The following is a 26,324-nucleotide window of genomic DNA, read 5'->3' as shown; positions in this document are numbered from 1 at the left end:
ATGTGGACTCCAAGGGCAGGAAGAGGTCATTGACCTGGTGGGCTTGAGAACTCTGCCCTTTGTGGGTGGATGGGGATCATGTCTAGGTGAGATGAGAGGAAAGCCAGTCTGCGGCTCTCTGGTTACCATGGTTGTGGTGTGAGCGGCCCTTTGGGTTATTTTCCTGAGTGTGCTCCAGGGGTGAGGCCGTAGGTTAGGGAAAGGAGGCGGAGCTGCCTGACAGGTGACCATTATCTATCTGCATCCACCCACAGAGCATCCACACCCACTCTTCCAGCCATCCGCCCAGCCACCCAGCTACCCAGCCACCCATCTATTCATGCCCAACTACCTGACCCATTGATTCATCCATTGTCTTTCCATCAATTTGCCATTTATCCACCCATCTATTTGCCCATGAATGTATTCTTCTTCCAACTTATTCATCCACTCACCTATACATCTGTCCATCCATCCATCCATTTTTTACCATCTGTTCACCCGTACATTTATCTACCCATTCATCTATCTTCCTACCTACCCATCTCATCCCATCCATCCATCCATCCATCCATCCATTCACTTATCACTTATCCACCCACTTACTCATCCCTTCACTTACCCTCTACCTAGATATCTGTCAGTCCATCTGTCAATCTTCTAATCATTCATCCACCAGATAGCCATCTTTCCATCTCTCCATCTATCTACTTCTCCATGAGTCATTAAAGGATTAAAAGCAGGATTTCTGCAATCATACTTCTTGAATTCAAATCCTAACTCTATCACTTACTACTACTGTTTCCTTGGGAAAGCTTCTTAGACCATATGCTAACTTTTCTTGCCTATAGAAGGTGAGAAAATAGCATAGGACAATGAAAGCAAGTTATGGAAATTAAATGAGATACGACATGCAAAGTGCTTAGCACAGTTGCTGACACATAGTAAGGGCTCCATTAATGCCTGTGTGTGTACTGGCAGACACCCATGTGCCAGATACTGCCCTCCACAGCTTCAGTAGAATTACTTAGTGTTCCAACTTAGACCTGAGTGTTTTCTCTTGGGAACAAGGGTGGCAGTGGCTGGGATTGCAGTAGCAGGGACCAACTGATATAGGTATTAGGGACTATTAAGCAATAGCCAGGGTATTTAGTTTTTATTGCTGTTTTGGGGGAAATTTCTGCCATACCCTGTTTTCAATGCAGGCATGTTTGCTATGCATCCAAGAGGTCTATTAAATTTTTTAAAACATTTAATTATGAAATAAGCATATGAAATACCAAAGAAACATACTTCTTGGTGAAGTAGATCATTCTAGGTCCCAATTTCCATCTTGACAAAGCTCTTAATTTTAAAGTGCTGTTTTTATTGCGTGGCCTCAATGCCACTTTCATTCTAATTCCTTCATTCTCGGGCTGTTCGCTCAGCGCTTTCTTCAGCCTTGTGTGTTGAGGGCCGGCTGTCTACCAGGGACCGTGCTGGGGGCGTTTGTCCTTATCATGGGAGGTTTCTCTCTCTGGAGGGGAAACAGGCCAAAATCTGGACCCTGGGTTTCTGTGAGCAGGAGAGTGGAGGGTGATCTTTGTCTCTTTGTATTTTTCAAATGTTCTGCAATAATCCCAAGGTGCTTTCAATCTCATCAGAAAAGTCAACTGAAAGCACTCCAGTGAGATCAGAGTGCCTGACCTCAGAGAGCTTACAGTCGGGCAGAAGAGCCACCACTTACAATGGCCGAAGTGGTGGCGTCCGTCGTCTCCTGTTACTTTCTGAAAATGTGGGGAACATGGAGTTGGCATCATCTGAGTGGCTGATGCTAGAGACCCCCTGGGCACCCACCACCATGCCCGCAGCCCTCTCATTCAACTTGTTTGGGCTGGACCGGGCAGGGTAAGCGTGTCCAGCCAAATGGTTTGGGGGAGAGCTGGGATTTGGGGAGCCCTGTCCTCAGTCACCCACTGGAGACCTGGAGCAAGCATTGTCATGGAGGCAGGCTATGGAGGGGACATGGGTCTTGACCCAGAAGAATGCTCAGCTGCAGCTCCAGTTCCTGTGCTGAGGTGCTCAGTGCCACTGCCTGGGGCCCAGGGAGGGGCCCAGGGAGGGGACCAGGGGAGCACTGAGGCAGACTCCAGCTCCTCATTCATTGACTGGAACGTATAGTCAGAAGCTGTGGCCTTGGCTTTGGGGTGTGCAAAGGCTGGAGTCTGATAGGAGGCTCTTGGGGGCTCTTCAGCATGGATGTCCTAATCTAGGGCCTTCCACGATGGTTCTAGAAAAATACAGACCAGTGTTTTCCGTGGGAGGGCAGCAAGGTCTGCAAAGGGGTGGGCACTGGAGGTGGGCGGGGGGGGGGGGCTGCCTCCAGGGTGGGGCTGTTCTGGATGGCCCCCCTCTTCCCTTGGCTGACGGGCTTGTCTGGGGTGTAGGCACATTCCTTTTGGGGGCTCTTCATTACCTGTCAAGTGGAGAATCTTTGTCTCACTTCCTCTTTTGAGCGTCACTCCAGGAAAAGTTGGGAAACAGTTTCGCCAACGAGGGAGCCCTTATATCAGGGAAAGGCAATATTTCAAGAAAATAGCTGAAACCATCAGCTAATACACTAAGAGCAGTTGTTATTGAGAAATACATATAAAATTGTTTCAGGAAACACATATGAAATTGAAACATGGTAATGCCGGTGGCACCACTGGACTGGGAACCCAGCTCATCCACCTTCAGAGCCTCTGGGGTCAGTGTGGGACTTCATGCCTCCCACAGCGGGTTTGATTTAAAAAAAAAAAAAAAAAGCATTTTGATCCTCACAACATCCCAGGAGAAAAATGGAGACTTCTTAAATAGCCATGTTATAGCTAAGAACAGACTTGGAAGCCTGGGTTCCAGTACAGAGGGGTCCTGGAGAGGTGTGTGGGGGCGCCCCCATGTCCCTTCTCCTCCGGGGGCTGGGGAGCACTCCTGGAGCCCTTGGGGAGCCCGGCTGGTTTCTCTGCCTGCCTTGCTGGTGGGGCCCCATGGGAAAAGCCCACAAGGCGCCTCCCGTCCCCAGGACCCTGCAGGCAGTTTTAGCTTTTTCCTTTCTGCCCTTGCTGAATGACACACTTGCACTTGTCCCTTTGGTTTAGCCGGAAACTGAAAGTGTGTCTTCTCAAATGCAGACTGACGTGCTGCTTTTATAAATTCTTGGGCATTACTATTGATTTTTGGCTGAGGATTTCGAAATCCTATCTCCAGGACTCCTGAGATTTCCCTGCTGCAGTAATAATGCGTTGTCATTCTTAATATCGCCCATCTCTGACACAATATTCATATCAGGCTGCCGCGCAGTGGCGTCAGCACAGCCTCAGGGGTGGCGCCTGGGCCGGGTGGGGCGGCTGAGCTCTGTGCCGGCTCCCCCTCCCCCTCCCCCTCCCGCCGCTCTTCTCACCTGGACACCTGGCCCGGCTCACCTCCGTTTCAAGGGGCCCAAGATGGCGTTGTGAAGGTGCTGAGTGTAAGTGGTTCTGAGCGGTTTATTTCAATCCCCTTCGTTATGCAGCTTTTCCTGAAGCCCAGAGAGGGACAGGAGCTTGTCCAAGGTCACATAGCACGTTGTCACCCAAGAGCTGGCATCTTGGTGTCCTTTGTCCTTCTCTTACCTGGTAGGTCAAGGGGCCATCTTCAAGCCTGCAGAGGGCCTGAAGTGGGAATCAGCTGCATGTGAGGGCCACTGTGTCCCAGCAGAGAGCCCGTGCCCTTCTCCTTTTGGTCCCCAGGGAGACAACCTCGGAGAATCCTAATGCTCTGATTTTCCAAAGTCCACATCTTACTATAGAACTTCTTGTCATTTCAAATGTTGACAACTGATCTCAAAGTCTGGAGTTGAGAGTCGGGCAGGCTGTGCCCTGTGCCCAGCCAGACCTGGAGGCCGCTCAATTGACCGACGCGTCCTCATGCCTGACTGCCTCCAGTTCAGGTGTCCTCCTCGTCACCCCACTGTCTCAGCCACAGAGCCAAGGGGCTGTCCCTCCTCTCAGCACCTCGTCTTCCAGCCTCCACACCCACTCGGGCCGGCCCTGTCCAGAGGTGTCCTTGTCCTCCCCAGAGCTCCTCCCAGGAACCCACTCTCTGGGTGCCGGCTCCTGCGCCCTCTGTGTGTTCTGAAACGTGCTCAGCGTCATTCCATCCTCGGGCCTGGCTTGTCCTTTGTCCTTGCTAAGGAAGCAAAGCTACTGGTTTGGCCCCCCGATCCGCGGGGCATGTCACGGTGTAGGCTCCCAGTGAGGACGTGCTTCTGCATCCTCGGAATCAATGCGGCGTGGACCGTGAAAGTAAAAGGACCACGGGGTAAAAGGAGTGTACCCCACAAATGAACCTGGGTGTGTGTCCTAGTTGGGGGTGGGCGGAGTCGTGTGTTGAGATGCTGTTAGGACCCGAGGCCCCGCAGCTTGACAGAGTGACCATGGGAGCTTTTGAAAGGATGGGCGGAAAGCGGAAGGCCTGGTATGAAAACAGCCGACAAAATGCCCTTTTCCTCGCGCAAGATCATTTTGTCAAACCAGTAGGGATCCCGAGCAGGCAGGAGGGTGGTTGTCCCAGCAGGGGGACCTTGTTTAGGGACCCTCTTGGAAATGGCGTGGGCATTGCTCTTCTGTTTGGGACTCAGGATGATGAAGGAGGTTCCCGCTGGTGCAGATCCTACCTGTGGCCCTGCAGCAATGGCCGCTCCCTCCTCCCTCACTGTCTGGTCTGTGTCTCCTGCTAGGCAGGCAGCTTCCCCAAACCCTGCCATGGAGGCCTCCTCCTAGGAGCCAGAAGGAGAGCTCACCTGGTGAGGGCTGCTCAGGGGCCAGGCGGGGCGTCCCTCCCTCTGGTCACCAGGACTCTGGCCCGCAGACTTGGGGACTAACCCCAAGAGAAAAATGTGGATCAGCCCAACCCCCTAAATCATTCATGGAGTGAACTAGGAAGTCCTTCTTGCCCTCCCATCTGCCCCTTGCTACCCGCCCGGCCTGTCCCCATTTTCTCACAGTGCCCTCCTGTGCCACTTTATGGCCAGGGCCCTGCTGGTGCTGGAGTGGTTGGAAGTGAGCCCTGAGAAGGCTCCAGAGGCTGAGACGGGGGCAGCCCGTTGGTTCTGTGGCTGAGACGGTGGGGGGATGGGAGGATGGCGACTCAAGGCCTGGTGGAAAGGGGACTGGAGACCTGGACCTGGGCTCCTGCCGGGCCACAGGCCTGTGACAGACCCGCGGACCTCCTCTTTCCTTGTGGAAAACCAGGGAGTGGACACAGCCAGAGCTTGTCCAATCGCAGACTGCGATCCATTCGCAAATCATACAACCAGCTTCGTGAGCCGCAGCCCCAAAACTGGAGAAAAGGAGAGAGTGCCGCAGAGCAGGGGACCCTGGGGTGGAACAGAAGACCATGGAATGGAGTAGTCGCAGAAAGCGCAGAGACTTAGGAGCTTAGGTGCAGTCTCCTGTGTGTGTCTCAGTGTGACCAGGTCAGTGTGACTGGCTGTTGGTCGCAGTTTTAAATCTTGGGGAAACACAGGGTAGGTGGCCTGCGGACATTCTTGTCAACTTTATGGTTCCCTAGCTGAGTCCATCTGGGGAGGGTCATCTTTTCTGGCCTTCCCAGCCATCCTTGAGAGAGGAGGAGAGAATATGGGGTCCATGGTACCTCTGTATTAAGCCAGGGAGAGTCCCGGGCCGTAGCTGGTGTGGGGAGGTTCAGAGGCCAGTCCTTGCCCCTGAGCAGAATCAGGTGCCTGTGGGGGGAGCTCTCTGTGCCCTTTGGTTTGGGGGCTGGAGTCGCCCTTTGCCTGGGCCAGGTGCAGCCGGCAGGATGGGCCCCCCGCCTCCAGCCTGTGACTCCCGCCCATTCCCTCACTCTTTGTGGCTCTCAGAACCATCTTTTCTGCCTGCCACACCCTGGGCAGAGCTGAAAGCCACTGGGCTCCAGGAGTCCACAGACTGGGTGGAAGACCTGTGATCTTCCTCCTGGTGTGACGGCTGGAGCCTTTGGGACCCCTGGTTCTCCCCTCCCCCGCCACTCCCGGTATTATTAAAAAAAAAAAAGAAAAAAAGAAAAGAAAGAAAAGAAACTGTGCAAGGTGTACTAAGTCTGCAAAGGTGTATTAAGAAAAGAAAGAAGTGAAAGGAAAGAAATGAAAAAGTTGTAAAAGAAGCGGCTGGATCATCTGGTCCCCGCAGTGAACGGGAACTCAGCGGGGACACAGGAGCCCCTAGAAAGGACGCAGAAAGAAGGGTGACATCCGAGCCTTCCTTTGGGCTGGGGGCCGGGACTCGGCTGGCTGTGGGTGCCAGAGGAGTGGAGAAGGGAAGTCCACTCTCGGGGAACTTCTCCTGGTCCTGCAGTTTGTCTGGTGAGGAGCAAGGTCATTGGTCCATGTCCAGGGAAGGTTTTGTGCTTCCGGAAGGGAGGCAGACAGACGGGCGGATGGCTGCCTCTCCCTGCCCCGCCTTCCCGTCTCTCCCCTTCTCCTTCTCCCGAGGTGCAGATGGCCACATTTGCAGGTTAACTGGAACAGCTGGAGATGCATTATTAGTTTCCTGCTGCTCCTTCATATTTGCTTGGATTTTTTTTTTTTTTTTTTTAACGGCAACATAATTTACAACTAGTGCACTGGTGTCAGGACTGGCATGTTCTAAATCCGCATCAGATTTATGTAATGCCGTTGCTTATCAGTGAATGAAGTCATAATTATTGCTTTGTACCATTAAATAGCATAAATATATAAACTGTTATACAAATTGCAGCCAACGTTTCCTCTGGGGAGCTCTAGACCAAATTTTAATGTCGTGCATTTGTCTGGGATGGCAGTTTCTATGGTATATAATAATGTTGATAAATTTTACTGTAGCAAGTGACATTTTAAAGCATTAATTTTAGTGCTAAAAAAAAAAAATTCTGAAGAATGCTCAGCCTGAACGGGGAGGTGCTCTGAAGACCAGCTGTGTGAGTTTGGGTTGGGGGATGCTTGAGAGTGCAGCGGGTGACGTGTGGCACCTCCCAGCGCTCCTCTCCACGTGAGGTCACCCCTCCTCTCTCCACTCCCCGAGGAAGGCAGCAGATACATTTTCCATGGCAATGATGATAATTAATTTCAAAAAATTCAAATCGATTCATTTCTGCCTTAAATTTGAAGTGTGCAAGGGAAAGTGGAGAGAGCGCATGAAAAATGCACAATTGGTGGGGGTGGTCCTCGTTGTAACCTCCTTCCCAATTATGTAAATTCTGTGTGGGGTGAAAAAAATCCCCATCCTAATTAGAGATGCAACACCTGGCCTCAGACGACGTTTCAGATGCCAGGCGTGCGGTTGCATAGCCTCCTAAAGCCATTACCGTCAAGAGCGACTTTTGCAAGAAGCCCCAGGACAGCGCATGGCATTTACCTGCTGTGCTCTTTGGAGAGCCGGTGGCCAGGGCGGAGGGCTGGGAGGAGGGCTTCACCTCTGCCTTCAGGAGAAGGCGCGGGGGCTGGAGATGCTCAGCCAGGGCCCTACTGGCCACTCTGGAGCTGACCCCGAGAGCTGGAGAATCAGACTCAAGCTCTCTGCCCCTCAGAAGCCTGGGCCTTAGCTAGTTGGAACATTCTTTGTCACTGGTGCAAGTTGCAGGTTTCGTTTTCTTCCTTGTATTCCTGACTGTTTCCTCGACGGGACGGGCTGAGCATCATGGCTCTTGTTGGTACCGTGGTGGTCCTCAGTGTCATCTCTTGGTATGTGGTGGGACTCCGCATCCTGGCACCTTGGTGATGGGTGGCGCCTTTTGGCTAATTCTGGCCAGCCAGCTGTGAATAGAAGTGGCTTTTGTCACTTTCAAGCTGGCACATTTGACAGCCATGGTGGACCCTCTAGAGATCTTGCTTTCCTTGGGGCATAGTGACTGCCAATGTCAGAAAGGAAGGCTACTCCACTAGCATTAGTACCCAGGTAGTATCCGTGAGCAGAGCCCCTGCAGTGGACAAGAAGGGCAAGTGAAAGATAAACCTTTGTTGTCTGCAGCCCTTGATAGTTGGGGCTATTTGTTACCGTGACATATCCTAACCTATTCTGACTAATACAGGTCTTCTTGAGTCCCTCAAATTTCATGATTTTCTGTAGGATGCTGAGAGTTTCAGCTGATTTTTTTTTTCCCCCTGGAGGGGATATAAAGTAGATAAACATTCTGCTCATTATTGGCAAGTAAGCATACAGGCTTAGAGAAGTCGGATGAGTTTCCTACGTTCACACAGTACACAAGCATCAGGGATGCATGCCTCCCGTTTACACAGCATGGTCTTTCTTCTCTCTTGCTTTGTTTTGAAACGAATCTTCTGTAACAGGGGCCACAAACTCAACTGCCTTTTAGGACAATAGAATTGTCAGGGAGTACATGGAATATTCTAGAAGCAGTGAAGTTCAGCTTTCTGCCCCCAGCCTATCAGCTTTGGAGTTGACCTCTGTGCCTCCTAATGACATATCTAGCTTCCAGAGAAACATTTCTTCAGCTTATACATGTGCTCAGTTTGAGAGTCATTTTCTGATGTCTTGCCCTTGAGTTTAAGCCTTGAACTTGGTAATGAAGTTCTCACATGCTCCTTCCTTTATATCCTCCAACTATCTGATAAAGTCCTTGACACCTAGCATGGGGACCGACTCGTAATGTCCCAGTACCTTATCCCTGAGTGACTTGTGAGTGATCGGATCCCATACCCTTTCCCAGATGAGAGATCTGAGCTCAGAGAGGAGAGCCGCATACCCAGGGGCACCCTGCGGATAGTTTCTTAATGGGAGAGATACTCTTTGGAAGTGGAGGGAAAACGGTTTAAATAGATGTAGTGAGTTAAAATGGAACAGGGAATAGCTGGGAGGGGAAGAAGACTTTGTCCTCTTAAAATCTGTGGGCTTTTTTGTTTGTTTAGTCAAAAGACCTTGATTGTGGGCTTACTATACGCAAAGTTCTGGACCAAGTGCTTTCTCCTTAAAACATCAGGATGAAAACACATCTTGCGTTGTGGGTGTAATCATTTGAAACTCCTAGCAGACAAGAGTTTCGTTCTTCCTGATGCTATGTTTCCACCACCCATCCCCATGCTTTGCATAGACAGGAATTAAGTATGGAATTTAATTGTCTTTTTCCTTCTGCTACCCTGGTAATTATGAGTAACAGGAAGTTAGCGCAGCCCTGGGGTTAAGAGCACAGCTCTGAGGTTGGGAGGCTTGGACTCCCTCCCTCACCACGAAGTGAAGACCAGCCATGACAGCCTCGTAGAGTTCTGTGAGCTCATTCCAGGTGTGACGTGGTCAGCATAAGGCCTGGTCGTGGTCGGTACACAGTCAGCTCCAAGACAGACCAGGAGAGCCCACCACAGTACCGACTCGGGAGCAGTCCTGGCCGGCATCTGTGCAGCTTTGTTTGGGGTCCAGGACTCCGCTGAGAACAGGCAAATCCATTCTGCCCACTTCCCTGAGCCATGCAAAAGAATTTTGAACCCCAAACTGTGAAATCTGCACTTGCAGCAACTTTGGGGGACTGTTCGAGCGTGAGCTTTGGCTCCCGCCTATGCTCAGGGCACTGAAGAGGGGTGGAGCGGATGGTCACCCTGCCTGGCACGTGCATTCATGACACCCATGTAGCTGGGCAGGGTGGACAAGATGTGGGCGTGTGGAGCAGGACATCTGTAGCACACACTGACCCAAGCTGGGATTGTCCTTGTCAACTGGCCCCTCTTCACCAGTCGTCAACAGGCTGGACAAGAAGTTAGTCCCTTCTGCCATCTAACTAGACAACACTGGACAAGGAGTTAGTCCCTTCTGCTGTCTCTTGTCACCTTTTGTGTCTTGGTGCTTAGAAGTTTGGGGTTCTCATCTGTGAAATGGACTAAGAGTGGCACCCTTGTCCATCTCACTCACTGGGCTGTGAAAGAGACATACGGAGGAAAGTGTTTTGTAGGGGCCGAGGGGAAAGGCCACCTTGGGCTCCTCCACCAGCTCCTGAGGCGGTGCAGAGGTGGAGTTACGTTCCCATCCAGTCGACGTGTTGGTAGAGCTCCGTGACCTTGGATGAAGTACTCCATGCAATGTCAGTTTCTCCTTCTGGACAATGGGAATCCTCGCGGTGCAGGCCCCTAGAATTGCTGTGACAACCAAGGGACTAACTGTGGAAAGCCGGCTTGGCTTCAGGTCTGATACACCATTCACATTGGATTTTATTTTTAAGTAGCACTTATTTGCAGAAGGGAGTGCGTGCTGAGGTCAGGGGCGCTGGGCTGTTCCCTCTGCATGTCACCAGCACTAGCGCCGCAGTCTGCTCTCGGGTCAGCATCTGCAGGGCGGAAGGAGGACTGTGTACCTGGCCAGGCCACGCTGCCCATCTGCACCAGAGCACGCCCACTGCCCCCAAGAGCACCCTGCCAGGAAGGCCCTGCTCAGTGGCTCGTCCCCTCACTTACTCAGTAGGTGTCCCCTGAGCAATGGCTGTGCACCAGACAGGTGCTGAAGCAGCCCCACCTCCCATTGAGGAAGTTTGTCCCCTCTCCAAGTGGCCACAGCCTCCATCCCAAATAGTTTCTCCATCCCCCTCGGGAACCTGACCGCTGCTGCCTGGTGTCGTGCTTGTGTGCGTACGGGCTGATTTCCCTCCTTCCTCGGACCGCAGCATTGTCCTGGACTTTCCTGAAGCAGAACAAACATGCAGGAAAATGCTCATTTCCCAAGTGAGCCTGTGGGCTCCCAGAGGCTGACCGCATCCGGGTCAAGAAGCAGAACCTGCAGAGGTCGCTGGGAATGGGGAACAGGGAAAGCCGGCTCAGGCTCAGCCGGCTCCTGCCCCCTTCCAGCCTCTCCTCCCTCGGACTCCAAAGAGCACTGTCCTCACCTTTGTCTGGACTCTTATAGGTCTAAAGAGTTTTTGGTCACTGACGACAATTTAAATGTGGGACACGTGTCTAATTCTTCCCTCTGTCTCCTGGGCTGCCTAGCCCGGCACCTGGCATTTTTTAAATGGAGGGATGGATGGATGGATGGATGGATGGAAGGAAGGAAGGAAGGAAGGAAGGAAGGAAGGAAGGAAGGATGGGTGGGTGGATGAATGGATGGGTGGAGGGATGGATGGATAGAAGGAAGGATGGGTGGGTGGATGAATGGATGGACAGAGGGATGGATGGGTCGGTGACCTAATAATACACAATTAAGAGTAATCATGACATTAATATAATAGTGGCTGACAGTTGTCGCGTTCTCTCAGCTCATGCTCAGTGCTGTAAGGGCTGCCTTCTTGGTTCCCACAGCAGCCCTGTGTAGCAGGTCCCAGTGTTTTAACAGATCATGTCCCTGAGACTCTGAGAGGTCAGCGACTTTTTCAAGGTCAGCCAGCTGGCGAGTGGCGGTCACTTCGACCTGGGTCTGCCCGGCCTGAGTCTGGAGCTGGCACTTTGTACCTTCCTTCCTGCTGGTTTACAGCCCTGGGCAGTCCTTCCTCAGCTGGGCCAGCTGGACATAGGCTCAGCGGGCGCTGGAGCTGAGCCGTCCTTGGCGGGTGAGCTGCGGGTTCCTGGCCGCCCCCGCCCACCTGCCAGGAGCTCCATTCCTCCCGGGCTGCACCGAGCCTTCTGTGTGCCTCTCCAAAGGACAGGGCATATTTCTTCCCAACCCTCTTAAGACCCAGCCTGCACTGGAGGGCTTCATCATTATGCAAATTAGCTGGATTGAATCTGCTCCCGCAGAGGACTCCGGGGGCTCCGGGGGCGGCAGAAGGACGGAGCTGCCTCCGGAGCGCAGGATTGAGCCTCAGATTAGACCAGTCCATGGGTGGGGGCCGGGGTAGGGGGTGGGCACAGAGACGGGGCTGGTGCCAATGATCTGCCACCCTGGGGAGGTCGCTGGGAATGGGGAACAGGGAGAGCCGGCTCAGGCTCGCGGGGCTGGGCTCCCAGCATTGTGGCCCAAGATGGGACGGGATGGAGAGAGACGTTCTTTTTGGATTTACTCTTTGTGTATTGAGCCCGTTTATGATTCATCAGTAAGTAAATATCAGCTGAGGGGGTGATTTGTTTCTAACAAGCTTATAAAATACTGGCGTCATTTGTGGGCTTATTGGAGTGCTGATTATAAACACTCCCCCATGCCCACTCCTCTGTCAAATTAGCATTCAAAATACAAATATTGGATCTTTGGATCACTTTCTGCCATCTCTTTGGAAGCTAGAGGGATGGGCAGGGCCAGAAGAGGACCCAGCCTCAGATATTTAGAATATACTAAAAGACTTGAGGGGCTCAGGGGAGGACCCTTGCTGGGCTCTCCAAATGGGGAGAGGGACCCGGGGCCCTCTGAGGAGCCCAGCTGGCCCTCTTGCCTGTCTGGTTGCCATGTCTCCTGTGACCCAGCTCCTCCCAGCTGCAGAGCCTGTCATCTTCAATCTCATGGAGGGCGCAGATCTGGGCAGGCTGCATCTGGCCTAGTGAGCCTTGGAGCTGCTGCCTCCCCTGGGGCCCGGGCCCCGCTTGGACCCTGCCAGAGGCGGTGGCTGCTAAGAATGTCTGAACAGGTTATGGGGACTGTCACATGGCGGCTCCTCACCCACTCCCAACCTCACCTCTGACTCTCCATGGCCAGGAGTCATATCAGGCACATTCCCTGGGCCTGCAGGGCAAAGCCTGCAATAGCTCCTCCCAGCCAGTGTGTGGCACAGCGCCAGCCTGGGAGTGGATGGTGACTCACCTTTATTCAAGGCACCTTCACAGCCATGCACTGGAACTAGAGTCAGCCGACAGCCCAGCAGGTTACATGCTAAGCTCCACAAACCACCCCACCCTTCAGCCTGCGCATCAGGCACAGTTACATACCCATTTCACAGATGGGCTCCAAGAGGGGAGGGGTCTTGACCCCATCACACAGTGGCAGAGCCCACACTTATGAAGTGGCCTGCCTATCCCTCTTGGCAGGTGATGGAGCTCAGTCAAGGCAATAGGGAGCAGCTAACCTGTGTGCAGAGGAGACCTGGTGGGGAACAGAAGGCAGGTCTCTGCCCTGGCCTGGTCCAGCAAGAGGTGTCTGAGTGGAGATGGATCCTCACCGCTGCCTGGGGCCTCTGATCCGAGGAGCTGCAGGGCAAGGGCTGAGCAGGGACGTGAGGATCTCTGGTCCAACCATTCACAAGTTAGAGATGGAGACCCCCCAGCCCAAAGAGATGACACCGTCATCATCACCATTGTCTTAAACGTTAATCGATGGATTTGCTTTTTCTAATTAAAAGTTTTTATTCCATTTTATTACAGAAGCTATCTGTGCTCATTGCAGGAAAACTAGAAAATAGAGCCAAGTAAGGCTCAGAAAAGCTCACCCTGCCCTCCAGAGGTGGTCTCCATGTGTGTTCTTTTAGCAATATTTTCGGTGAGCAAACACCAGCACACATGCGTGAACATTGCCCCTGCAAAACAGTATTGGGTTTGAGGACCTGATTTTATTTATTTCTACTTAATTGTGCCTGGGGTGAGGGATTTCTGGTTTAAAGCAATTCATTGTCCTTCAGAGAGAAGGTGCTTATCTGTGGTCCACAGGGGGGGCTGGACAGGCACTGAATATTGTTTGTCTCCAGAGGACCCTTGCATTGGAAACTCCTTACCAAAGCAAAACTGACGGAATGCCACTGTCCCAGGCGCTTGGCAGGCACTGGAAATGACCAGGCTGAGGGGGCCAGAGATGGTAGTCTGTCCTTCCTAAGCGTGCTGACAGCAGACCCAGTGCAGAGAGCAGCTTCCTAAAGCCCCCCACACACCCCAGGCAGCCCGCAGACGGTCAGTGTTCCTTTGGAGGGGAACCAGTGGGGGAGATGTCTTGCTGTTGGCAGGAGGGGCTCGGTCTGTGGAAAGTCAGGGAGGTGTTCTATGCTGTCACCTGGGCAGAAGGCCATCTGGACCCCACTGTCACGCTGGAATCTGGTCCCACCAGCGCATAGGCAGTCTCTACAGAGTGTCTGGAATTCCTGCTCTTCTTAGCTCTGGACAGGGAGAAGGGACCATCTAGCTGGAGGCTGGGAGGGGGCCAGGTACCGGAGTCATGGATTAGACAAGCTCTTGATTTTGGAACTGGAATTCAATGTGCTTTGCTGGGACCTGGCCTCCAGAGTCCTAGGTTGTCACCAGAGTCTGGTCCATGTGTGATCAGGGTGTGAATCAGGCATGAGGTGAAGGCAAGAGAAATGGGCTTTGGACGTCTTCCTGCTCCACGAGTGTGAGGTCAGCATCGTGGAGGGATCCAGGGTCGATGGTCTTTGCCAGAACTGGAGGTTCTACATTGGAACTCTTCTAATTTGCTGGACCTGGAGATGGAATCTGAGTGGTGGGCTTTGGACGGGGCTCCCCAACTGAGTACAGCTCACAGGCTGTGCCTATTGTATCCACAGGGAAGGGGGTGTCCTCCTCTTGGATCCAGCCTTTCAGTGCCAGGGCTGTGGCTCCTGGCGGCAGATCTCTGTTTCTGCCTGCCCTCTTGGAGTGGCCCTGCATCCTGGGCCCTGGTTTGTGAGGCTACATGTGGTGTGTGGGGAAGGCTAAGGTCCAAGCCCTGACTCCTGACAGCTCCAGCATTCAGTGTCCCTACAGCTCTGCCACTCCCTGCTCTGGGCTCCTAAATGTCTTGGTTTAGGGATATTTTCAGGTTTTTTTGGGTGACGGAGTACGTCCCTTGACCTGGCCTCCCAGTCTCTTCTAAACAGATGGGGTATGATCAACAGTGTCGTGCTGTCTCCGTCACCGCCCCCCACCCCTCCCACCACCTCCATGCCTTGCACAGGGCCTACTGCAGGCAATAGTAACCCTGCAAATGACCCCGATAACAACAGCAGGGACCATTAAGCCCATGGATCCTCATCACAGCGCTACGAGGCCGGGACTGTGCCAGCCTTCTTTTATGTGGTCGAGGCACTCACCCAAGACCCCCCCACCGCCAGCTTGTGGGCAGCAGTGGGCAACTTGAACCTGACTCTGAGGCTGCACCTCTGCTCCGCGTGCTGCGCATACCGCCAGAAAGGAGCAGCTGGATGCAGCAGGTGAGACAGTGGCGGTTGTGTGCAGCGTTTTGGTTGCAGGGTGGGATTCACAGGGGAGGCTCCGTCCTGCCCTGTCACCAGGCAGCCAGCGCTCCGGGGGGAATGCACAGAGTAAGCCTCGCCCCTGGGCATGTGGAGCGGCATCTGGAATGTACCTTATGTCTGTCTGCCCCTATTAGAGACCAGAGAAATAAAAGAACTGCAGTTCGGTCCTCAGAGAATTTACTAGCTAGGATTGTTTGGGTTGCAAGTGACAGAAAGTCAAGCGAGTTTAAGCAAAGAGAATAAGTTTTTGGACTTAGCCTTTTTATTTCACATAACTGTGGTGAGTTCCAAATGCACCTGGAATGCTCCCGGGGGCTCGAGGCTGGGAGCACAGAGGCAGGGCTCGGGGAAGGACTCTACTGAGGGCCTAGCATCAGGAAGGAGAGGTCTAAGAGTGAGGAAGTCCCTGGGGCAGGAGGGCTGGGTGGCTGGACGCAGGGGTGTTGGGCAGATGGGGCCTGGGCCGTCTGGCAGAGGGACGTAGCTTTACGCAGGTGAAGGGAGCCACTCGGTTCTTGAGCAGCAGGGTGCAGGCCTGGGCCAGGCCTTATCTGGTAGGTGTGAGCCAGACAGACTGAAGGGGAGAGACGGGGCAGATGAGGGGCCGTGGGGCCAGGTTGGGGAGCAGCAGGTGGAGTGCCAGGTGGGGGTGTGCTTTCTTTTCCAAGATGTCTTTGAAGATGCCTTTTCCAAGAAGGGGAGAGGCTAGAGGCCACCCAGAGCTGTTGGAGGGGCGTGGCCTTGTGCTGCTGAGGTCTCATCCTGGCTAGTGGCAGCGGCCCAGGACTGTGCGGGGCTCCTCCACCCCACCCCTGCCTCTCAGGACTCAGCTGCTTCCCTCCTCCCAGCACACACGGCCTATCCCCTGCCTCTTGGGGTGGGCACTGTCAAAGCTATGGTGGACATTGCCTCCTTGGGCTGGGAGCAGAGGTGGGAGGGGTCAGCCCAGACCTTATTCCTGCCGGGCAGGTGAAGACACGGCGGGGGGTGGCAGGAGGCTGGCTGGCCTCTGGGGGCTCGACTGCCCAGTGGGGCACACCCCACCCCTGGTCTCTGGGTGCTGGGCCCTACGCATCCCAGATCCCTTGGGCCCGGTCTGGTCTTGATCCCGTGTCTCCTGGAGGAGAGTGCTGATGGGGAGAGAGGTGAGTGGACGGCTCATGTGGCTTTTCAATACACTGAAGAAAGAGCACCCCTGAGAAGGCCCCATCCTGGCATGTCCTTGGGGTCAGGCGACTTCTTGGAGGGGTGTCAGTTGGAATGCATTCGCTGTTCCACATTGAGTTTTAATTTCTCTTTTAGCTTCCATTTTCATTTTATTCAGATCCTGGGGCGGGGTGGGGCACCGGGGCGGGGGGGGGGGGGGACAAACAGTTCCTTGAGGTGCAGGACGCAGAAGCAGAGCTAAGAGCCACGACACCACTTGGCTCAGCCCGGAGAGGCCAGCCTTTATTTGCTTAGTAAACTGTGGGCCTCAGTCAGTTCCCTGAGTTGGTCACTCTCTCTCAGCTTTGGCCACCAGCAGGACACCTCTGCTTGCTGACGGTCCTGTGTTCCTCAGGGAAATGCAATTGCGGGGGACACTGGTTGCTCAGTGAGCAGTGACTCAGGGGTGGCCTGGAGCATGGGCCTCTGGACTAGCTCCTTGCCCATTGTTCCAAAGCTACAGTATTTTGGTGGCACCCTTCAGAGAAAGGTGTTTCTCTCCACTATTTGCTCTGGGCAAAGTGACTGTCTGATTTTGAGGGTAGAGGTTGAGGTTGAAGGTCCGAAGTTCTCAGTAAGCCGTTGCCTGCACGGAGCAGTGTAAGTGTGAAGTCACCGATGGAGGGCTGAGGCATTCTTCACAGCTGTGATGGGTACGATTGACAATGGACTTATTGGGACACAACCTGTCACCGGCAGGGGAGCCTTTGTATTTTGAAGCAGTCTAGCTGCAGCTCAATACTCTGTAAGCTCTCTAGGTTCCAGGACCAGATATTGAGCAGGTGACAGCCCTCAGCTCCCCCCGGCTACATTCCAGTGTCTTGCTGACCATAGGACTTTCTGAAATTTTGGAAATGCTCTGCACCACCCAAATCGACAGCCATCAGCCAGGTAGCTGGTGAGCCCTGGAAACGCGGCTTCTGTGAGAGAGGAACTGAACTTTTAGTTAACTTTAATTAGTGTAAACTTAAGTAACCACAGTTGACTGTAACTACCGTCTTGGACAGTGCCAATCTAGCAGATGCCTATTTAAAAAAAAAAAAAAAAAAAAAAAACCTTTTATTGGGAATCAATCATCATTTTCTAGCCTTGCTTTTTATTTATTTTTTTCCCCTGCTAAGGGGTGGGGCAGATGCCAGTGTCCAGTTAATGTGTGAAAGAAGACTTGCAGGATGCAGTGGATTACAGTCTCCAACCCCAGCACCAGGTTTTCTTGCTTTAAGTCGTAGTAGCTTCCAGGACAGTGCTGTGTCTACCCGGGCGGGGAACTTTTGAAAAATGTTGTCGCTTGTACTTTTTTTGTGTTGGTGTGCGCACACATGGATAGCTGTCTGGCTTCTTGACTCAGAGCTGTTGCTCATTTTTAAAAATGATGTTGGTAGGGACAGAAAAATGATGTCAGTGGTAGAGGAGAACCCTCGGAGCAGGGGTAATTCATGTGTCCCTGGCAGGGTTGGTGACAGTCAGGGTTTTGTAGCCTGCCCATCATGTTAATTGTACATTAGAGGCCATTAATCTGAGGGTTGTTACGGTGACGGAATTTTAGGCATTTGCCTTGATGTAGAAAAATTGAATCTGAGATCAGTGAGCTCCTGTTGGTGGGTGGTTTGTTGGTTTGTTCCTAGTGGAGTCCCAGGGGATGTTGCAGAATCTTCGTCTTTGGAGGCCACTGGTCCTCAGTCTTTGGTAGAATGGGGGTGTGGTGTGAGGACAGCTGGGGGCCCATCTTCTTTCAGGGGACACTTTAAATCTTGAGAGTCCCAAGTTCTAGAAGTTTAGAGGCAAAGAAGTTCTGCTCTTTTATATTAAATTACACCAAACCTTTTTTTGGCACTACTTGGAACTGAACCCAAGAGTTCGGCATGCCGGGCTGGCGCTCTACCACGGAGATACACACCCCCACCCCAAAGAAGTTCTAGATTGTTTAGAAGTCCAAGAATTCTCTCTTTCAAGATCTTGGTGAAGGCCCACTTTGTTCTCTTGCCTGAGGATTATTTGATGACTCGCCCATTTATTCTTTCTCTCTTTCCATTAAGTAGCTTGAGAGAGTCACCTCTTATCTTTTGGTGACGTGTTCAGGTCCTCATTTGTCCACATTTCTTTTGCCAAAGACGGCCAGTCACCTTGTCCTGAAACTCACCTTGTAGACCACTCGGAGAGCATGGGAGGTGGGTCTCTCTGTCAGCCCCCGCTAGTTGGCATGTAGGACCCTCTGGAAAGATGGTTGGTGTTCTCATTAGCTGTCCAGGGCTGTCCTCACCACAGGGCAGGGTCCCCTGGCAGTGTGGAATCAGGTGACAGAGCTGGTAGGAGCCTCCACCACGGGTCCCAGCCAGGTAGTGCCAGCCCCTGTCTGAGGTTTTGGGGCAGTGGGGACCTTCCATCAGGAGGCTCCTGCATGGTGAGCTCTGGGGGAGGGTTGGTCAGGCTGGGGTAGAGGAGAGGAGCATGAACCTGAGCCATGACCTCTTCTCCGGCCCTGCTTTAAGTGCTACAAGAATCTACCGAGTTTTAATAGAGAGGAGCAAGAAGAACCCCAAAGAAATATGCAACTTTGCTCTCAGGAGCATCAGAAAGGAAGTGAACTCATTCCTGCCATAAGCAAGACCTGTGCTGAGCCACAGTTGAACAAAGGGGTTTGGAACCTGGACATAGATTTTGTCACTGCAAACGCAGGGAATGGTATAGAGGTGGAGGGCAGGACAGAGGCGCGGGGTGACGTTGGCAGAGGTGCTTCAAAGATGGAAATCTAGGTTGCCTGCTACAGCCGGTGATGTCCGAGGGTTCTTTAACCATTCACAGGGGTGGGAGCAGGAGGGCCCACGCACCCCCCAACCCCGCCCTGGAAGACAGCAGGATTCCATGGCCCCAGGGACACCTCTAGGGGCTTACACATGCCAGGTCACCAGACATGAGTTGCAGGGTAGAGTCAGTCAGGAAGCAGCCGTCAGGGTAGCCTTACGGGGCCATATTCTCCAGGTTCACTTCCTCTTGCCTGGCCCTACAGGGATAAACGACTTCACCTCCATTCCACAGAGGGACACTGAAGCGTGGACAGAAGGTGTGTGACCCGGAGTCACCCTCTGAGTCCATGGTAGAGCCAGGACCATCCTTCAAGCTGCCTGGTCTCCGTTTTTCTGCCAGTCCCCAAAGGACCCGATCTTGATGGACCAGGACACCGGGGGCAGTCTCTTGAGGCACCCTGTCTGCTGTGACGGGCAGTCCCCAGGGACACTTACCCGGCATCATTCTCAGGTTCAACTGACCCTTAGCTAAGATCCGGCTGACGTGGCTCTTGGGAGCAGTCAGTCAATGGAACCATCTGGAGTCTTCAGATTTGGGTCTTGGAGGAGGAGGGAGCAGAGCACTTGTAACTTAGGACAGCAGCATCCACGCTGCGGCCAGATGGCTGGTCTTGCCATGGAAACCCCTGGGTGAGAGTGGGGGCAGCTGAGCCAGCAGGCCCTTCCCAGGGCTGGAGACCAGGAGGGAAGGCTGGCGGGTGTCCGCCCTCTCAGCCTTCCTCCACCAGGCCCAGGCGCCACACCTGGGAAGCGCACATCTGGCCGCATCCCTGGGAGCCTGTGTCCTGGGGACAGGCTTCTGGCAGAGGGCAGACTCCCCGGATACTGGCCCCCAGCGGGCCACCTCGGGATCAGGCCGGGCTCTCCTGAACAGCAGGCGACAGCAGAAAGCTCTCTGAGGAGGTGGACTTGAACCGGACACTGGAAAGTGGGACGGTCCAGGGAGGCCCTTTAAGAAGGAAGTCAGGGGCTGGAGGAGGGAGTGACCTTTCTTCCCACCAGCACTTGCCAACGTGGAAATATCGGTGTTCTGTGGAGGTGGGGGTTGGGCCTGCCCCCTTCTCCTGCCATCTGGTAGGATTCACTCGGATGCATGACACCAGCTTGTTGTGGCCTCGTTGCGGAAGGGGGGATGTGAGCGGGTACCTGGGTAAATAAGTATAAATAGTGTTCTTTCTGATATGTGACCGGATTATTTTCCAGTTGATTTCAAGCCTTTGCCCCAAGTGGCCCACAGATCAAAAAAAAGATAAGGGTCAGTTACAAGGTTGAGCTCATTCTCCGTTGCCATGGCAACTGACCTCAGGCAACCCTCGGAGGACTACACCCAGCTCCCCAGGTGACATTTTTACTGTCCACGCCATCAATCCCAAGCCTTTCAAAACTCAGACTGCCTAATTGTCAGGGCTCTGTTTTGAAGAGGCTCCAGGCCCCCCATGGGGCCCCAGTTCAGGCTGCCAGAGCTCATTTATAAACCCTCGAGAAACACAGGGGACTGTGGGATGGGTCCCTCCTGGCCAGAAAGGCCTGGGAAGGTGCCCCCGCAGGGAGGGGGAAGGGCACAGCCCATCCTCCAGGATTAATTAGGAAAATGTGAGCTATTTGGGGTGGTGGGGCGCGCCTTGGAGCCGCGGCTGAGTGTGCTTGGGTGGTTGGCGCATCGAGGGGCCCAGAGCACCCGGCATTGGGGCCGGGGGCAGCGGTCATGTGGCAGCATAAGCTGCCCTCCGAGTCCCCAGCTGCTTCTCCCTCCAAAGACACCCCACATCATCATCATCCCAGTTGGGGTAACGGGAAATTATTTCCCACTGTTGGTCGGCGATTTCTTAGTCTTCTATAGAGTGTGGGGGAAAGGCGGCTTTAGAAGACTTTTGCTTTTGTGGAGCGCCACCACCCGCACCCTTGCTGGAGCCATAGGATGGCTAGGGGAGCGCCACGGGGTACCAAGAAGGTAGCCTCCCTTGGCCCTTTTCCCCGAGATCAGCGATTCTTAAACTTTCCTGTGAGCCCCAGACACGGGGACACTCTGGAAACACAGGTCCTCATTCCAAAGCTCGGAAACGGCTGCCTGAGATTCTGCCTTTCTAACCTGCTCCCAGGGGACCCCCGGGCAGGGGACCATCTGGCAGGAATATGCATACTGCAGAGCTGCTTGGTCCCCGGTGCTGGGGACCCCAAGGTCAGCCTCCCAGTCCCCGCTTGCCCACTCCCCAGGTTTGCCTGCCCTCTGATGAAGGGCTGTCCCTGTCCTGTCCTTTGACCCTTCATCTTCCCCTGCCCCCAGGACAGCTGGGCTCATTTCTTTCTGTAGCCAATGACAGGTCAGTAGATACGCAGCCTGACCTGGCTGCCCGATATAGTCACCAGCCCTCTTCTCTTCTGTCCAGGGGCCTTTGTTCCTAACAGGCAACAAAGGAGTCCCCCTCAGCCCGAGTTTCTATTTCTTGTTCTGTGCCTATTCACGGGTGTTTATTGGAATGGTGTCAGAGAGGTCCTTTCCTGGGGTCCCCCACACCTCACCTCCTGCCTCCTCATCTGCCTGGACGACTGTTGGGCCCCCCGCTTCTCTTCTTCTCCATGTGCGGGTTGGAGGCTGGGCCCTAGGACCTCTGGGTCTCTGCTTGACGGGCTGTGCAGAGTGGGTCATGGGCTCAGCCCCGGGTGCTGTGAATGTGGAGTCTGAAGTTCATTCCGGTGCTGGTAGCAGGGGCTTCCGCTATCAGTCCTCGAGAATAGGGGTGACCAGAGACATGTGGCGGCATTTACCAGCGGATCCCACCCCATATTCCAAGCATTGTACTAAGTGCTTTACTTTAATTGTACAGTTTTAATTTATTAAGCACCTACTCGCTGCCAGGTCCTGTCCTGCATCCTGGTGGTATAGCAGTGAGCAAAACAGCCCTCGTGGAGTTTATGTTCCTGTGTGTGTGTGTGTGTGTTTGTATGTACGAGAGAGAGGAAAAAATAATAACCAGCTCTAATGTGCCTGGTACTTGTAAATGCCATCAAGGAAATGAGAGGCAGGTAAGATGCTAGGAAGGATGTGGAGCTAAGGGTGTTCCCTGAGGAAGAGGTCTCATATCAGCAGACCCCTGAGTGGCATGAGGGAAGGAAGATGAGGCTGACTGAGAAGACTGCTCTACTCTTCTACCTTGCAAAATATATATGATCCTTCTTCTCGTTTTCTAGTAGAAGCCGAAGCTCAGAGAGGTTAAATAACTTATCCAAGTACACACAGCAAGTGAGTGATGGAACTGGAGCGCAAACCCAAGCGTTTCTGGTTCTGACTTGTACTTCCTTTATTGCTGCTTCCTGATTGGAGGTGGCGAGTGATGCACCCTGTTGACACAAGGCAGCAGTCACCTGTCCCCTCCTAGAGGGGGACATGCCTTAAAGATACCAATCCCGAGGCAGCTTCCCTAGTTGGGTCCTTGCTAAGACAAGAGCCGGCCAGACCCAGCAAAATGGCTGGAACAGGTCACGTTCAGCACAGTGGAGCCCAAGAACAATGCCCTGTCCACTCCCTCTGCAGCCTGCTGCTCCTCCCTCCCAGGCAGCAAATTATGGCCTCGGAATGTGTGCCTAGGCCTGCCTTTGACATCAGCGGGGCCCACCTGAGCTTCACCTTCAGGATTCTGATAATCAGCTCTCTCTCCTCCTGGCTTCCCCCAAGACCCGTATGGAAATAAGTATGTGTCTGCCAGGGATCAAATGCTTTTGGAGACAAAAGTCGGTGGCGAGGACATTACAGGGAGCTATCATCTCGGCACGATGCTCTTCCACAAAGCCCTCTGCTCCTCTTTCGGGCTGACACAGTTTCAGCCTGAAAGGTTCCAGCCGGCTGACTTGGTTTTAAGCAAAAGCACATCCTATTATTTTTTTGAGAAATGAAGTGTAAAATTAACACTTATTATTCCTGAGCAGAGGAGAGAGAGAGAGAGAGAGAGAGGAGAGAGACAGAGACACTCTGGGATCTTCCTGCTTGCTGGGTTGGCTGTTGGGCAGTTTGGGATTTTTATTTATTTATTTATTTTTAATTTCTAATAAATCTAATCGATTTTCCCCGTGCCAGCCTCGACTTCCGGGGGCCAGGCGGCCAGGTCTGAAGGTCAGCAGGCGAAATCTGCATTGCACTTTACAAATGAGCGGGGCTGCTGCGGGCACTTGAGTTGCGTGGGTCTCTCTTATGGATGCCTGTCATGTGCTATTAAAAAGAAAGAAAGAAAAAAGAAAAGAGGGAAGCGAACGTGGGTCTTAACTCACAGAATCCCGCAGCCCCCCCTCCGGGGCCGAGGGCCTGGGAGCCCCCAGACAGCTCTGTCACCCTGCTGCCAGGTGTCCACGGAGCGCCCCGCGAGCTTACATCATTCAGGGAAGTGACCCTCCTCCGAGGGTGCCGCCGTCTGCGGACCCCGCGCCTGGAGAGGGAGTCAGCGCAGGCGGCGAGGGAGCCATGGAGGTGGCGGGTCCTCTCCATTTCCGCGGCTTGGCTCCTACTGGGTCACGGGCGCCGGAGGAGTGTTTGTCACACTAACTAGGGCAGCCCCTCTCCGCCTCCCCGCCCTCCCCCAATTTCCTGGATGGCTTTCCAGGCGGAGGTGCACCGTAATGGACACCCGAGGGAGTCCCCGCGTCCCCCGGCGGCGGTGGGGAGAAGGCTCCGCTTCAGGGGGTTTGCAGATCCCGAGGTCTTGCCTGGGTGGGAGAGGTTCCCAGATCCGCGGGAACCCCTCAGGCTTCCTCCGTGTCCCCCGACTTTCACTTTGCGCGCGTTTTATTGCTCCTCCCCCTCCCCCAGGTCTGACTCTCTGAAGCACCTGGGGGAGAGCGGGGAAGGGGTCCCGAGGCGCTCGGTCGTCTGCTGGGCTCTTGATCTAATTAGCCCGGAACCTCACTCTGACACCGGCTGGGGCTGTGATTTGCGTAAACGCAGCGGCTCCGGCCCGGCCCGCGCGCTCCGGGGCCGCCTGACTGTGCACATATTTATGAACGTGGGCGCGGGGCGGAGCTGCCTTTATGAATCAGAGGGGATCGGCTGATGAATTGCTCGGCACTTGGCGAGCGGAAAGTGACTGTCAGACATGATTTCTCTGATTTATAAGTTGCAGGAGCCTTCTTTGTCCTCTCGGTGTTTGTATATCAGACGGGCAGGTCTCCATTCCCAGCCAAGCGGTTAAAGGGCCCCGCTCAGCAGAGAGCGGTAAATCCTCTGCCGCCGACCGGGCCCTGGAGCCAGCCTTGGCCGGGCAGAGAGGCCTGGCCCCCCACCTCTCCACGCGGCTGTTTCCCCAGCACCTCCTGCAGATGAGCCCAGGCCAGGCCTGATGCTTGGGGAGCCACAGGAGCATAGAACCTCGTCCTTGCCCTCAGTCTAGCTGCCCAGGGTCAGGACATGGTGAAATGACTCAGGTTCACTGTGCCCATCCAGGGACAGTGGTGCACAGCAGTCAGGGAAGGCAGCCTGGAGGTGGTGGGAGGGGCGGAGGGGGGGATACATGCATCTGAGCATGGTTTTGTGTCCTGTTCTGAGCACCACTGACTGTTACCTTAGCAAGTGGGTCTCCTTCTCTGAACCCATTATATCTTCCTAGATATAATTTCCTGGCAAGTGGGGTCATTTCTTTCTTTTTATTTTTTATTTTTTTATATTTAGTTTTTCAGTTCTAGTTGGACACCTTTTGTTTTATTTATTTATTTTTTACGTGGTGCTGAGGATCGAACCCAGGGCCTCCCACGTGCTAGGCAAGCTCTACCCTGAGCCACATCCCCAGCCTGCAAGCGGGGTCATTTCCAGACACCCCCTGTCTCACGAATGTCCAAGAGTTGTCGACCTTCTAATAGGAAGGCCACCCTGAGGTGGTATCTCCCTTGCTCGTGCATTCTTTGAACCTCTTCTCCAAGCCCACCTCTGAGAAGGGCAGGGGATGCGTTGGGGGGTCTTTGGAGGCCTCTCCCCCACACTGGAGGCCATCTCTAATTATGATCGGTGTCTCTCCACGGGCGTGGAGGACGTGCACCAGGCCTGTGTGTAGGCGTGCTGAGCCCGCGCCTGTGTCCCAAAACTTGTCAATGAAATCCTTTTCTGCTTGTCTAAGTGGAAGGTCTGTTTGAGTCTCTGCCGACGCGTGTGGCCTAGTTGCGGGGCTCAGGGGGCATGGCCAACACCCGGCAGATTCCAGCCAGTGGGCTCCACGGCACAACCCACCTGCGCGCCTGGGTCTGCGCACCTCTGCGGTGGGGCGAGGCGGTGGGGGAGGCTGGGCCGGGGGATGCCTGCTGTCCCTGCCAGCCTCTGCCAGGGCCTGGGGACCCAGGGACTCACCAGGAGCCTCAGCCCATCTGTGTTTGCGTCTTGCCACTGGCAGAGCCCCTCTGCTCTCTCGTTCTTGCCTTGGAGGGCAAATCTGAGCACCTGGCACCTTTGGTGAGACTGGTTCCCTGGGGCAGTCAGGAGAGGGCTCTGTCCTTGGCCGTCCCAGATAACACTTTCTGCCAATACTGACATGCGCAGCAATACACGTTGATTGAGTGCTGTGTGCTGGGGGCTGCTTACATGGGTTAACTCATTTAATTTTCAAATCAACTGTAAGAGCAAGGCTGCTATGGAGTGTGTCTGCAAAAGGAAACGGAGGCACAGAGAGGTTATGTAACTTGACCAAGATCACCCAGTACGTGACTGAACCCATTCCTATCATGGCTGATGCAGTGTTCAAGCAGGAACTTCCCTTCACCTGCTGCTGACCACGGGCCACGCCTTGTGGTCCCTCCATCCCCTCACAGCTGTGAGTCGAGGACTCAGGTGTCCTCTGAACATTAATTAATGCCTAGGGCATGCCGCAGGGAGGAAGAAAAGCCAGGATTTGAACTCATCTCTGTTTGGTTCTGGGCAGAGGGGCCGGGCCTTGGCTCTGGGCCTCTGTAATGTTGGCATGATGCTGGTGCTCGGCATACTCGCTTCTCCGGGCACCTGTGAGGGAAGGTGTGGGGTCGCAGAAGCTCCCAGGAGGGGAGATGGAGCCGAGTTCTGGTTTGAAAGCAGGATGGGGACTTTGCCCAGCCTCCACGATCCACTGGGTAGGCCATCTGTTTCCAAAAAGAGAGAGCGAGCAAGAGCGAGCAAGCGAGAGCGCATTCTGCTTGTTGCGACATCTTCCAGTGGCTGCCTGTCACTCACCCTGGAGTCTCCAGAGGCTGCCAAGGCCCTTCGCTATGTGCACCTCGGGCCTCACCCACTGGCCCTCCCTGGCCCTTGAGTTCTGGCAC

At 54.0% G+C, this 26,324-nt stretch overlaps 1 protein-coding gene across 1 annotated transcript in view; it reads left to right on the top strand.

Moving 5' to 3' along the window:
- Window positions 1-26,324, top strand: part of Znf423 (zinc finger protein 423) — a 316,423-nt gene that overhangs the window by 262,448 nt on the left and 27,651 nt on the right. The gene's annotated exons all lie outside the window — the stretch shown is intronic.

Source organism: Callospermophilus lateralis, chromosome 18 (genome assembly GCF_048772815.1).
Source record: "Callospermophilus lateralis isolate mCalLat2 chromosome 18, mCalLat2.hap1, whole genome shotgun sequence".
Lineage (NCBI taxonomy): Eukaryota > Metazoa > Chordata > Mammalia > Rodentia > Sciuridae > Callospermophilus > Callospermophilus lateralis.
This window is presented reverse-complemented; position numbering and strand designations above follow the sequence as displayed.